General features: G+C 59.9%; 1 protein-coding gene across 12 annotated transcripts in view; it reads right to left on the reverse strand.

Moving 5' to 3' along the window:
* The window catches only part of AHDC1 (AT-hook DNA binding motif containing 1), a 63635-nt gene that overhangs the window by 48514 nt on the left and 3191 nt on the right, over nucleotides 1–11930 (reverse strand). Inside the window, exon 3 of one of the 12 annotated variants that reach the window (XM_081817833.1) lies at nucleotides 1784–1901. The exons of the other annotated variants lie outside the window; for them this stretch is intronic. The gene's annotated coding sequence lies outside the window, so the exon portion shown is untranslated. The remainder of the gene's footprint in view (nucleotides 1–1783; nucleotides 1902–11930) is intronic. 12 annotated transcript variants of the gene reach the window in all.

An 11930-nucleotide genomic window follows, 5' to 3' on the forward strand; every position in this document is an offset into this window, starting at 1 on the left:
GGGGAAGGGGAGCCTCTGTGCCGTGTTGGTGGCTCTGTGGGAGAAAAGGTGGCGGTGTGTGTCATGAGGGTTGTGGGTGTAGGTGCTCGAGCTCGTGCATGTGTGCTCGGGCTGGAGGGCGCGGAGTGCCGGAGAAAGCCAACGAGCAAGAAGGGGACACCTGAGGGGGGGGTGCGAGTGAGAAACTCTGCGTGGGCGGGGGGGGGTGCTGTAAGCCTGGGCAGGGGGAGACGGCGTGCCTGTGTGTGTCCAACGGGCGGGCAGGGTAAGAGATGGCGCAGCTCTACTGAGGGTGTGGCTGCCACGGCCGCGGCCACGGGCCCTGTGCCAGAGGTGGGGGCTGGCCCCGGGCCCAGGGTGGGGGGCTCCGACCGAGAGATTCCTCAGAGATCCCCCCCGCCCCCCCCCGGAGCCCCAGGCGCCAGATTACCATGTCCCCGGGCAAGGAGGTTGAGGAGGCCCAGATGTGCGTGCTCCCTACATCTGTCCACAGCAAAACCTCTGGGCATTTATCTGTCTTTGTCTGTGGCCGGGGGGTGCACATCTGTGCTTGTGTGCGCACCGCCGGCCGTGTGTCCCTGCCTGTCTTTGTCTCCGCGTGTGCGGCTGGTGGTCTACGCCTGGCCGCGTGACTGTGTCTGGGTTCGTGTGTGTCTAAGTTTATCTGTGTCTACGGGGTACTGTGCGTCCTTCCTCTGTGCCTGTCGAAGTAGGGCTGCAAGCATCCCCGGGGACTGCCTTTTTGTCGCCGTGGGTCTGTGTGGCCTTGGTGTGAGGGAGTGTTGTGCTTTTGAGGCTGTGGGTCTAGATCTAAGTGTGTGTGTCTTCTTGTGTCTCTGTATGTGAGACTCTGCTGTGTGTTGTATCGTGGAAATGTTTATCTGTGCCTGTGGGATGTGCGTTCGTGAGACCAAGGATATGTGTGTCTCCGTGCGTGTGTGTGTGTGTGTGTTGGGTGTGAGGGGTTTGTCACAGACTGGTGAGCAAGTTAATCTCAGACTCCGTGACACGTGGAATAAAATCACGCTCCCATAATGGGATCATTCGTCTTCCTGTCCAAGGAGAGAACCAACTCTTCACCCTCCGCCCTGGGGGAGCCAGTGGGGCCAGGGCCAGGCTCAGCCCCCATCCAGGCCCCCTCTGGCTTCAGCACCCCACCCCCACCTCTCCTCAGCCGCACCAGGCCCATTCTGCCTCCAGAGTGCCCTGGTGCCCACTGCGGGCTGGGCTGGGCTGGGCTGGACTCCAGGACATGTGACTGAGAGCCTTAGAGGCCTGTCCTGGGCCCCCCAGCCCCACCCACTACCAAGGAGAGCCCTGCCCCAAATGGGAGGGGGGAAATGCAGGAAGGAATCTTTGGGCCCCTCCTCCTCCCGGAGGGGAGGGATGAGCTGCAGGCCCGGCCGGGATTTTCCATCTCTCAGCAACAAGATTCCTGGTGAGCAGGCTGCGGGGTTTGGCAGGGCGCCTGCTGGAGACCCGCCCTCACCCGCCAGGACGCCTGGGTCCCCAGGGCCAGGCAGCAGTGGGTTCCCTGGGGAGCCAGGAGGGCCCCCAGAACTCCAGTTTATTGCTGCCCAAGGCTGTGGGAAAGCCAGACACTTCCAGGCTCCCCCACCAACCAAAGATGGCTCTCCAAGCCCCTAGGCAAACCACTCCCCATCCTCTGGCCTCCCCCTCGCCACAGCCTTTGCTTCAGAAGGCCGTCACAGGACAGCCACCCAGCACCACCCACTCCCCACCTGAACCTCAGCACACGCCCAGCCTGGGTTCTAGACCTCACCTCTGGGTTTGAGGGCTCCCAAGGCCAGGGCTGTGCTTCTCATCTCAGACTGGGGCTTCTGAGGACAGGGCCATGTGTCCTGCAGCTGCAAAATCCCTCTCGGTCTTAATGCTCCTTCCTGATTGAGTGGACAGGCACCAAGAGAGGACTTCAAACTCAAGGCTGGGGAAACTGAGGCACTGAAGCCCTCTGCCCTACCTGCCACTATGAATCAGAGGCCAAATCCATCAGTATGGACACACAAGGTCTTAATCCTGCCCAACAGCAGGGTTGGCTGCAACTCTTTCTTCCCTATTGGGGGTATGGTTTCAGGAGGGGCTGAGCATCAGTTGGAGGGTAAAAGGAACGGGAAGGTGGAATCCCCCAACCCCCAGCCTTGGATGTACAGCTGGAGAGCAGGTTTGGTAAGAGATTAAGGTCGAGGAGGAGGAGAACTGAGTTGCTCCAAGATTTATGAGCCTAATTCTTCTCTCTTAAATTCCCCTCCAAGCCCCCAGCCCCAGCCTGGTCCCTCCAGGGTCATGCTGTGGCCCCAGGCCAATGTCAGGGCCCTAACCCATCCATCAGCTGTTGCCAGGGAGTTTCCACCCCAATGGGTTCCAAAGGGAGGGGCTCAACTGACACTAGGGACCCAGATTGATGGGGAGGGGGCATGGCCCTAAAGAGGCCGCCAACAGCCCCCTACACCCCCTACACCCTCCTAGGAGCTGGGGGCTCACAAACTCCAGGGAGGAAGCTAAGGCTGGTGGGTGGGGCCCAGGAGGAGGCAGCCTCCCAGCCAAGGCACCACACCCAGCCCCGCCCTTTCAAGAGGCCAGGAGACCTAGGATCCCACGGGGGCCCTCCAGCTCACAGGGTGTGTGACCTTGGGCGGTTGCTGCTCCTCTCCAGGCCTCAGCCTCCCCACCGCATGATGCAGGAAGTGGCTCACACATCCCAGGTGTCCCCTCTTCAGCTCAGCTCCCTCACCGCTTAGCCCTGCCCTCTCTCCAGTCCAGAATCTGGGCCACATGGGGTGAGACTGGGGCAGCTACCTGGGGGAGTCCCCGAAGCCACCCAAGTCAGAGCTGATGAGCTTATGGTGATTACCCCTCCACCACACATCCATTTTCCAAAAGAGCAAAACTGAGGCCCTAAAAGAGGGTATGAGGGGCGCCTGGGTGGCTCAGCCGTTAAGCGTCTGCCTTCAGCTCAGGTCATGATATCAGGGTCCTGGGATCGAGCCCCGCATCGGGCTCCCTGTTCCACGGGAAGCCTGCTTCTCCCTCTCCCACTCCCCTTGCTCATGTTCCCTCTCTCGCTGTGTCTCTCTCTGTCAAATAAATAAAATCTTTAATAAAAAAAAAATAATAAAATAAATAAAATAAAATAAAAGAGGGTCCGAGTCTGGACCAAGACCTGAGCTTTACTGGTAGGGTGGTTAAGGGCATGTTCTCTGGGGACAGAAAGACCTGAATTAAAATTCCAGCTGCACCAGAAACCACGTTAAGTCCCTTGCCTTCTCTCAGCCTCAGTTTCTGCATCTGTAGAATGGGTAATAGGGCCTCCCTCCAGTAACTGGTTGAGTTGAAATGAGAAAATGCACGTAAGCGTTTGGTGCAGCGGATCAAATGCTTGAATGATGGTAACTATCAGGATCGTGGTAGCACTAACATAAACCCAAGCAGCCTCGGGGGAGGGGAGGAGGGGTCCCAACCTGGCTGGAGAATGAGCCATCCTCCAGCCAGATTGGGACCCCCAGGGCCTCAGCTCAGGAGGGCCAGCCAAATTCCTCGAAGCCCCCAGCTGTCTCCCCTATTTGTTAAAGGCCTCTCATTAGTGAGCTTGGGCACCTGCCCCTCCACACGTAATAAACCTCATTAGTATCTTAGCCCCAAGCTCTGTGCCCAGAGTCTATGTGTGTGCACACGCGTGAGGGTGGGGGGCTGCAACAGGCCACCGGCCAGGAGACGGCATCCTCGCCAACCACACCCCCTGCCTGTCATCAGCAGGGCCCGTCACCACCCAGCTTGTCACCTGCCTGCCTCGCACCCGCACCACCTGTCACCCACCCAGCTCATCACCCACCCAGCCCATCACCTGCACCACCTGTCACCCACCCGGCCTGTCACCGAAGCCGCCTGACAGGCATCTGGGTGGGGGACAGGAGATGGGGAGGAAAAGACCACAGGGGTGTGGAGCTGGGGGCCCCAGAGACCCTGTAGGACCCCCACTTCAGCTCGGCATCCTGCAGCATCGCCATGGCAACCTCTCAGCCGCAACCACTTTCCCAAACATCCCCCGCCCACCCTCCCCCCTCCCCCCCAGGCCCTGCTCTTAGCTGAGCTGAGGCTGAGAAGAGCCTGAGTGACAGCAGAATGGGGCAGGAAGGAGGGGTTCATCAGCTGGCTGGCCTTGGCCATCCTTCCCTCTCTGGACTCGGTGACTCCATCTGCAAAATGGAGGAGCCAGAATGGGTGAGGCCCCGATAGAGCGGGCCAGCCCTCCCCGGCCTGGATTGGCTGAGCCAGCTACCAGCTAACCTGTGAGGGCCAGGGGGTGGGACAAAAGGACAGGCCTTTCTGGGTTCTTCCACACTCCTCTGCCCCGGCCCTGGCCCAGAGAGGCTGGGCCTCTGGCCCAAGCTCACACAGCAAAAGAGGAGGAGCAGGCTGGAAGGGAGAGGGGCTCTGCCACAGGACTGCCAGCTGCAGACGCCACACTGGGCGACCCAAGGTGACCGGGGGCTGCGCTGGCCCCCACCTCTGAGCTGCATTATTTATAATACCCAGAGCTTGGAGCTGAGCACCTCCAGGGGGCACATGCCACAGTGGCATGGAGAAGACAAGGTGCCTCCTCAGGGAAGGCCCCTGGGCTCCTTGGCGCCCTCCACAGCTGGCTGGGGCAGGGGCTCCATCCTTCCCCTCCCTGCCCCCTCTCCCCTCCACTCCTCCAGGCAGGCGGCGATAGGATTACTTCTGCATGACTGCCCGCTCCACGGGGTTCCAGAGACCCTCCTGCCTGCAGCAATCTTTAAAATTCCTCCAGCCCAACCTCGCTCCCTTTCTCCCTGCAGTGAATGCTCCAGCGTCTACCGCAGTGTGCCCGCCACTGCCACCACCAAGCAGGCTGGGGGCCAGGTCCCTGGCACCTACGGGCAAAGGTGGACCAGTCCTCACAGCGTATGTAGCCCGACGACCCTTGGAACCCTGAGGCCCCGGCCCCGGCCCATCCCCTCCGGCCCCCAGTGCTGGTCTAGCCCCACAGAGCACGGCTCAAGCTGGGGTCAGGCGTGCCAGCGGCGCCAAGGCGGATGGGCACACACGTGCGAACGCACCTGATGGGTCCTGGCATGCTTGTCCATGTCCTCTGCTGCCAGCACCCAGATGCCCCCACCTCCGCTCTGACCCCCGCTCTGCCTCACCAATCCCTGCTACCCCTGGGGTGGGCAGACAGCTGGGCCAGGCCAGAGTCTGTGGCTCCCCAGGGCAAAGAAGCAGGCAGGAGATCGATCCACTGAATTTTTTAAGGCTCTAATGGAGCCGGCATCCCAGGACCTGGGGCTTGGGATGCAGGCGGTGTGTGGGGGACCCCTCCCTCAGTATTGCAGTTGCTTCCTCTTTCAGGTCTTGGGGATAGGGGGAAACTTTCTTTGAGCCTTTCCCCAGCAAGAAGAGGCATGAGGGGCCTCTGGGAAAGAGATAGGATGTGGGGGGCTGTGAGCAATACCCAGAGCCCCCCCCCAATCTCCCCAGCCCTAATGCAGGCAGAAGCAGCTCAGCCTCTAAATCACTCCCCTCACGCTGCCCTCTGAGGCGGATTCTGTGCATCTGTAATTAGGGGGTGGAACAGATGGTGGAGATTCCGTTTAAAATCATGCATCTAGTAAAGTAACCTTCACTGTCGGAACTGACTCCCAGGGAGACCAAGCCCCGAAGCCCAGATGGGGGGGTGGGGTGGGGAGCATGCCAAGCCAACACCTCACCCATCTCTCTCCCCGAAGCCCCAGACCCAATGCCCCTCTCAGGTAAGCCAAGGGTGGGGGAGGCAGGTTGGCAAGCACCTGAGAATGTGCAGGCTGGGGGTAAAGCCCCCCACCCCCCTCAACATACATGCCAGGGCAGGGCTGGGTACTCAGAGTTCTTGGCTGAGAGACCAGGGCGACCAGGTGCCAAGAGCCCCCAAAGCGGCCCCAAACCCCCAAAGCCCAGGCCAGGGTGCCCAGGGCACAGGGTCTTGGGTGGGGCGGCTTTGAACCAGATGTACAGCCTCACTGTCCAGGAATGAAAGGCCTGGGGCAGCGAAGGGGGCGGAGACGCTACCCAGGCAGAGGAGGCTCTGGGAAGTGGGGGAGGACTGGACAGCAGGGAAGGAGAGGGAGCACATAGGAGGGAGCAAGTGTGTGTGCAAGGCTGGCTGAGGCTGGCTGGGAGGGTGTCTGGGGGAGGGGGACCCCGAGAAGAGGTGGGGGGGAGCTGTGACGGAGAGTGCTGTGGGGGGAGGTGTGCTGGCAGGTGTGGGGCTGGGAATGAGAGCTGCAGAGGAACTGAGCTAGGGTATGTGGCAGGGTGAGGCAAGGGGCCCAGGGGGGCAGGGCAGAGCTGCCTGTGAGCTCCTGAGGGGTGAATGGGCACAGGGTTGTCACTGAGGCTGGCTGTGTGTGCTTGGCGAGGTGTGGGGCTGTCCCTGGGCCCTTAGATGGCCAAGGAAAGGACTGGAGCTGGGGCTTGCTGGGGACAAACAGAGGACAGCCTGTTGAAGTGCTGGGTCTATGGGGGAGCGTGCATGTGTGTGCAGGTGTGCGTGCATGCACACACCTGGGAAAGTATGAGAAGCTGGGGGGACGTTATCTGTTTAGAAGTATACCAGAACTGAAGCTATGTCTGTGTTCGAGGTAAGTGGTGGGGCTGAAGAGGGTCTTCTCGTTTGAGCGGGTGTTGAGTGGGCAGTGTGCGTATGTGTGATGGAGGGGAGGCTGTGTGTCTGGAAAGGTGTAGGGGTTGGTGTGTTTGGGGTTGGTGTGCTGGGCTGCAGCTGGGGGAAACGCTGGGGCTGTAGGCAGAGTCTATGTGTGTGTCCGGTGAGGTGTTGGTGCTCTGAGAGCTTAAGTATGTGGAAGGTATTAGGGCTGCTCTAGGGTCCTGGGTGTGTCCATGGAGGTGCTGGGTTGAAGAGGGAGTTGATATGTATGTGTGTGTATGTGTGTGTGTGTGTGTGTGTGTGTGTGTGTTGGGTGTATGCTGGGGATCATAAAATCTGGGTTTGGGTTCGTTACCAGGGCTGTAACTATGTGTCTGGGTGGGAAGGTGTATGGTGGTTGTGTGTTTGCGGGCACGCTGGGGCTGTGTGTGTATATGGGGCAGTTGGGTGTCAGAAGGGCGGACGTATGGGGAAGTGTTAGGGCTGTGTGTTTGTAGATGGAGCAGTTGTGTGTTTGGGGTGTTGGAGCTGTGAGTATAGGCGGAGCAGCTGTATATTCAGGTGTTAGGGGCCACACTTGGGTCCCTGTGCTCGGACACGTGATGGGGCTCAGGGTGAGGGTAGGTGCCCCTGGAGATGATGCACAGAGTCCTAGCCTTTGCTCAGGGGCTGCCTGCTAGAACCCCTCTTCTGGGGGGGGTGCCTGCCCACCCCCAGACCCTGTGCGGGGGTGTGGAGAACAGGGAGGGGGGGTTCGTCCATCTGTCTCAGCCCGTGCCCGGGCCAGAGGGGCAGAGCCGCCTCCTCGCTCCCTGGGGGGCAGCAGCGGATCTCAACCCACCCATCTGCCTTCAGATGGTTGAGGCAGGAGCCTCCACAAAGCTGCCTGGAGGGCATCACTGTGTTTGAAGAGGCACAGGCTGGGGGGTGGGGGGAACTGCACAGCAAACAGTCCTCATGGAGGCTCCTTTGAAAACCACTGACGCCAGGAGAGAGGAAGAGGGAGGACAGGGGCGGGTATGTCTGTCCTTGTGCGTCTGTGTGGGTCAGTGCCCAACTGTGAGCCTCCGAGCCCCTTCGCATGTGTTCATGCTGATGGCCTCTGTTCAAGCAGCGTCCTGGCCTTGGAAAACAGCCCTCCAACCCTGGCTGCGAGCTCACAGCCTCACCCAGGAGCTACCACCCCTCACACACGCACACTGCCTACACCCACACACAACCCCCCCCACCTTCACATCTCCATAACACTGCACCCTCACACACACACACACACACACACACACACACACACACGCAGCTCACCGCCAGGGCCCCGTACCCTGCTATACATACACCCACTACACCTGCGACATACACACCCGTCCGCACGTCCATGCCCAGCCAGGAGCTAGCACACGTACGCCCACACACTCCACGCACCTTGGCTCTCCCTGTCACACCCACACCCCACCTCACACGCGATCATCTCTTTCTCACGCACGCCGTAACAGACACTCGCCGCGTTGCACCTGTATGTGCGTGCACGTGTCTGTAGGTGCACACGCTCACCCTCACCAACTCTCAAATGGCTCTTCCACATCACTCAACCCACCCGCCAGCTCCCTAGGAAGGTTCCCACTGGCTGACAGGGCCCCCACCAGCTGGGAAGGAGCAGGAGGACATACCACCCCTACCCAGACACCTGGGAACACTGATCTTCACCTTCAGAAAGAGCCCTCCCTCTGCTCTGGTGTGACTGCCACTGTAATGTGTGAACGTGTGATTGTGTGTGCGTGTGTGTCAGCAGGTCCTGAGACCCCATGACGAGGCATGTGTGTCACCGCCTTTAGGGATAAGGAAGCATAGGTATGCGTTCCCCAGTTACACTTGTGAGATGTGGGATGAGTGTGAGGGTGGAGACTCACGTCATAAAGTGTGTGTGTATGTGTGTGTGAAGGCCTGTGCGGACAGGTATGAATACGGGAGTGCATTTACACAAGGAGACACCCAGTGAGTGGTGAGTGTGATATTTTCTGACACAAGAGATATGTCCATCTTGGAGTAGGGGTCAGGGCTGGGAAAACTGCTCTAGTAACTCCCTCTGCAACAAAAAGAGCAGGGAGGAGGGGTCTCTGCGTGCTTCTCCCTCTCTTGTTCTCTCTCTTTCTCTCTGACCTCTTTAGCAGCTGGAAACTGAGCCGGGGGTGGAAGGAATGGAGACTTGGCTGGCCCAGGGGTTTGGGGAGGGAAGCAGGAGAAAACACCTTCCAGATTCTCATCAAATCCCTGTTTGTGGTCTGTAGCCTCAAGCCTCTCCGCCTCTCCTCTCTCTCTTTCTCTGTCTGGGTTTCCCCTTTCTTTATCTCTTCCTGTCTCTCACCCTCTCCCCGAGTCTCTCCTCCTCCTATCTCAGTCACCTTGTCTCCCCTCTGGGATCTCCGTGTCTCCATGTCTCAGTCTCTCTGTCTGTTTCTCTCTCCCCAGGCCCTTCCATTTTTCTGACTCCTCCTCTCTCTGCCAGCACCTCTGTCTGTCCGTCTCTCCCTGTCCTGGTCCATCTGTCCGTCTCTCTCCGTCTGCCTGTGCGTGGGTGTCTCTGTCCATCTGTTCCACCACCCATCTGTCTGGTTGTCTGTGTTAGTCCTTCTAAGGGTGCCCACTCGCTCCCCAAGGTACCCTCCCCCAGGTCAGCAAAGGCCTCTCCTGGCTCAGGGAGGTGGGGAGGGGATGCAGAGCTGCAGCTTCTGGAAGCTTCGGTAGCAGCTGGGCTGAGCTGGGAGTTCGGGGCCAGCCAGCTGCAGAAGCAGCCCCTCCTCTGGGCTCCCAGGCCAAGGACCCCAGAGCAGAAAGAGGAGAGAAAGCAGGGCCTCGCTGAAGCTGAGTTTGTGCATGTGTAGGTAAGGGGGGAGGCCGGGGGCCTCACTTCACCAGTGCCCCCTCCCCCCCAAAGCTAGGCCCTGCAGGAGACGGATCTTCAGTGCCCACCTTCCTTATCCCCTAGCCAATGGCAGAGACGCTGGGATCCAGGAGGGAGGGGCTGGGGGAGGGGTGCCAGGCCTTGGGAGGAGGGGCTAAGAGCTCCCGGTTTCTTGTCAGCTGGGTGGGAGGGGGGGTCCTTCTCTCCTCCCTTCCAGGCAGTCCCTGGGGATGGCTCTAGTTCTGGTTCCAGCTCTAGGCATATGGAGCTCCCACAGGGGCCATTCCCGCCTCCCAGCTTCTCCAGAGCCTCTGACCCATAGGGATATGAGGGGGATATAGGAGTATCTCCCCCCCCAAGTGGAGGTTGGTTCTGGACATGTGGGGACCTTGATCCTGTCTAGGCACTCGCCATCCTGAGAGGCCCCAGGTAGCCCACCCAGCATTGCCAGACCAGCGCGTTATTCTCTCTCACATACACACGCACGCGCACATACGCGCGCAGAGTGTACCCTAGAGTTCATGGCCTGCCACCCCCACTCTCCCACCCGGCAACTCAGAGGACTCAAGAAGGAGCCTACCCCAGAGACATGCGCCCTACCCTGCACTGGTGGCAGGCTCCAAGAGTACCTCCAGCACCCAACCAGCAGCTAGAGGTGACATCCCTCAGTACCCTCCCAGTCTGCTCTGTGCCCCCTATTCCCTCTCCAAGAACAGTCCAAATCCCACAGTCTCCCAACAGATGGGGAAACTGAGGAAGGGATGGGAGGGCACAGTTATTCCTCCTGAGACCCTGGCGTGGAATCACAGAGAAAGAAAGGGACGCTGACCTACCAAGAGCAAAGTCCATATTGGCTGCTCCCTCCGCACAGCCCGACCGCTGGGCCAGGGCCAGAGGCTGGCTCCCTCCCTCTAGAGCTCTCCTTGCCCCCGGCTGGGCCCCCTCCCTCTCTGAGCTTCTGAGCAGTCCTCCCTGCCCTCTCCCTCCCAGCCCTGGCTCTCTCATCCTCAGCTCTTGGAAGCCTGACTCACTGTTTCCCCTCCTCTCCCCACTCCCTCCCTCTCTCTCCCGCCAGCGGCGCCTCCCCCTCCCCTGGGTTGGGGGGGCGCTCTGGCCACAAGGGTGCCTGCCTGCTCCTCTCTCTGGGGCTCCGGCCCCCCTCTGCACCCAGAAGGCCCCCTGCAGCTGTCCTTATTCTCTAACTACAGACTGCTAGAGTGCGAGGAACCTGGGTCCCAGGCCTGGCATGGCCAAGTATCTGTGACCCTGGGCAAATGGCTCCCTTCTCTAGACTTGGTTTACTCCTGTCAAACGATGGGTGAGGGGGTCCAACTGGATGATGCCCCTGGCATCTCTTGGACCCTAACGTTCCCCGCCTTTAAAATCCCAGGTGCCCCTTGGCATGGAGCACAAGCAACCTGTGGGGCACTGTTCCTGCCTCAGGCCCTGGCCCCAAGTCCGGAGGAGACTCTGCTCTGTTCCCAGACATCTGCAGAAGGCAGAGGGAGACGCTGCCCTGGGGCAGGACCATTAGTCAAGTGACCCCCCGCACACCCCTGTCTCCCCATTCTCCCTCCTCCTGTGGGAGTCTTTCCCTCTCTATTCCACCTGTCCTCCTCCCTCTTGCCAGAGACATTTCCTTGTCCCTCCTCCAAAAACAATGCCTGCTCATTCCCGGCTGTGCGGTAGGGAATGGCACATGCCTAGGCCTTCTTGGTCCCCTGGGCCCCACCTCCAGGGGCTGTGATCCTGGCTCTTCCCCTTGACTGTTTGCTTTCTCACTCCCTCATCCCTGGCTTCTGCCACCATCTTTCCCTCTCTCCACCTGGCACGTGGCTGTCTGGGTCTCTCTCCCCTCGCCTCGCCTTGCCTTGCCTCGCCTCGCCTCAGTCCCCTAGCTCTCTCCCTGGGGGGGCCCATCTGCTGGCATTAGCAACAATGCTCCCTCCTGCATTCCCCATCCCGGCTTCCCCTAGCTGTCCCAAGAGACCCAGGGGACCCAGAGACAGAGCTGGGCTCCATCCCATAATAGTGAGTCTGCTTGACCTCACTCAGCCAGACCAGAAGTGTCTGGGCATCTGGTATGAAGGCATGACACGGCACCCCCTGGTCGTGGGTGACTGGCATGAGACACAGAGCTCTGTATTCCACAAACAAACAAAAAAAGTTGGCCTTGGGGTGGGACATAGGGGGTTTGAAGGGAAACGAGGGAGACCAGGTTAGCCTGGAGAAAGCCCCTAGCCAATGGGAAACAGAAGCAAGTAGAGGGAGTGGCTCAAAGTCAATGCTCCAGACTGATCTGAGAACCAGCAATGCCCCTCTAGGGTTCTGCCTGTCCAGAGCAGCAGCCCC

Source organism: Leptonychotes weddellii, chromosome 4 (assembly GCF_054177405.1).
Source record: "Leptonychotes weddellii isolate Sample4059 chromosome 4, ASM5417740v2, whole genome shotgun sequence".
Taxonomy (NCBI): Eukaryota; Metazoa; Chordata; class Mammalia; order Carnivora; family Phocidae; genus Leptonychotes; species Leptonychotes weddellii.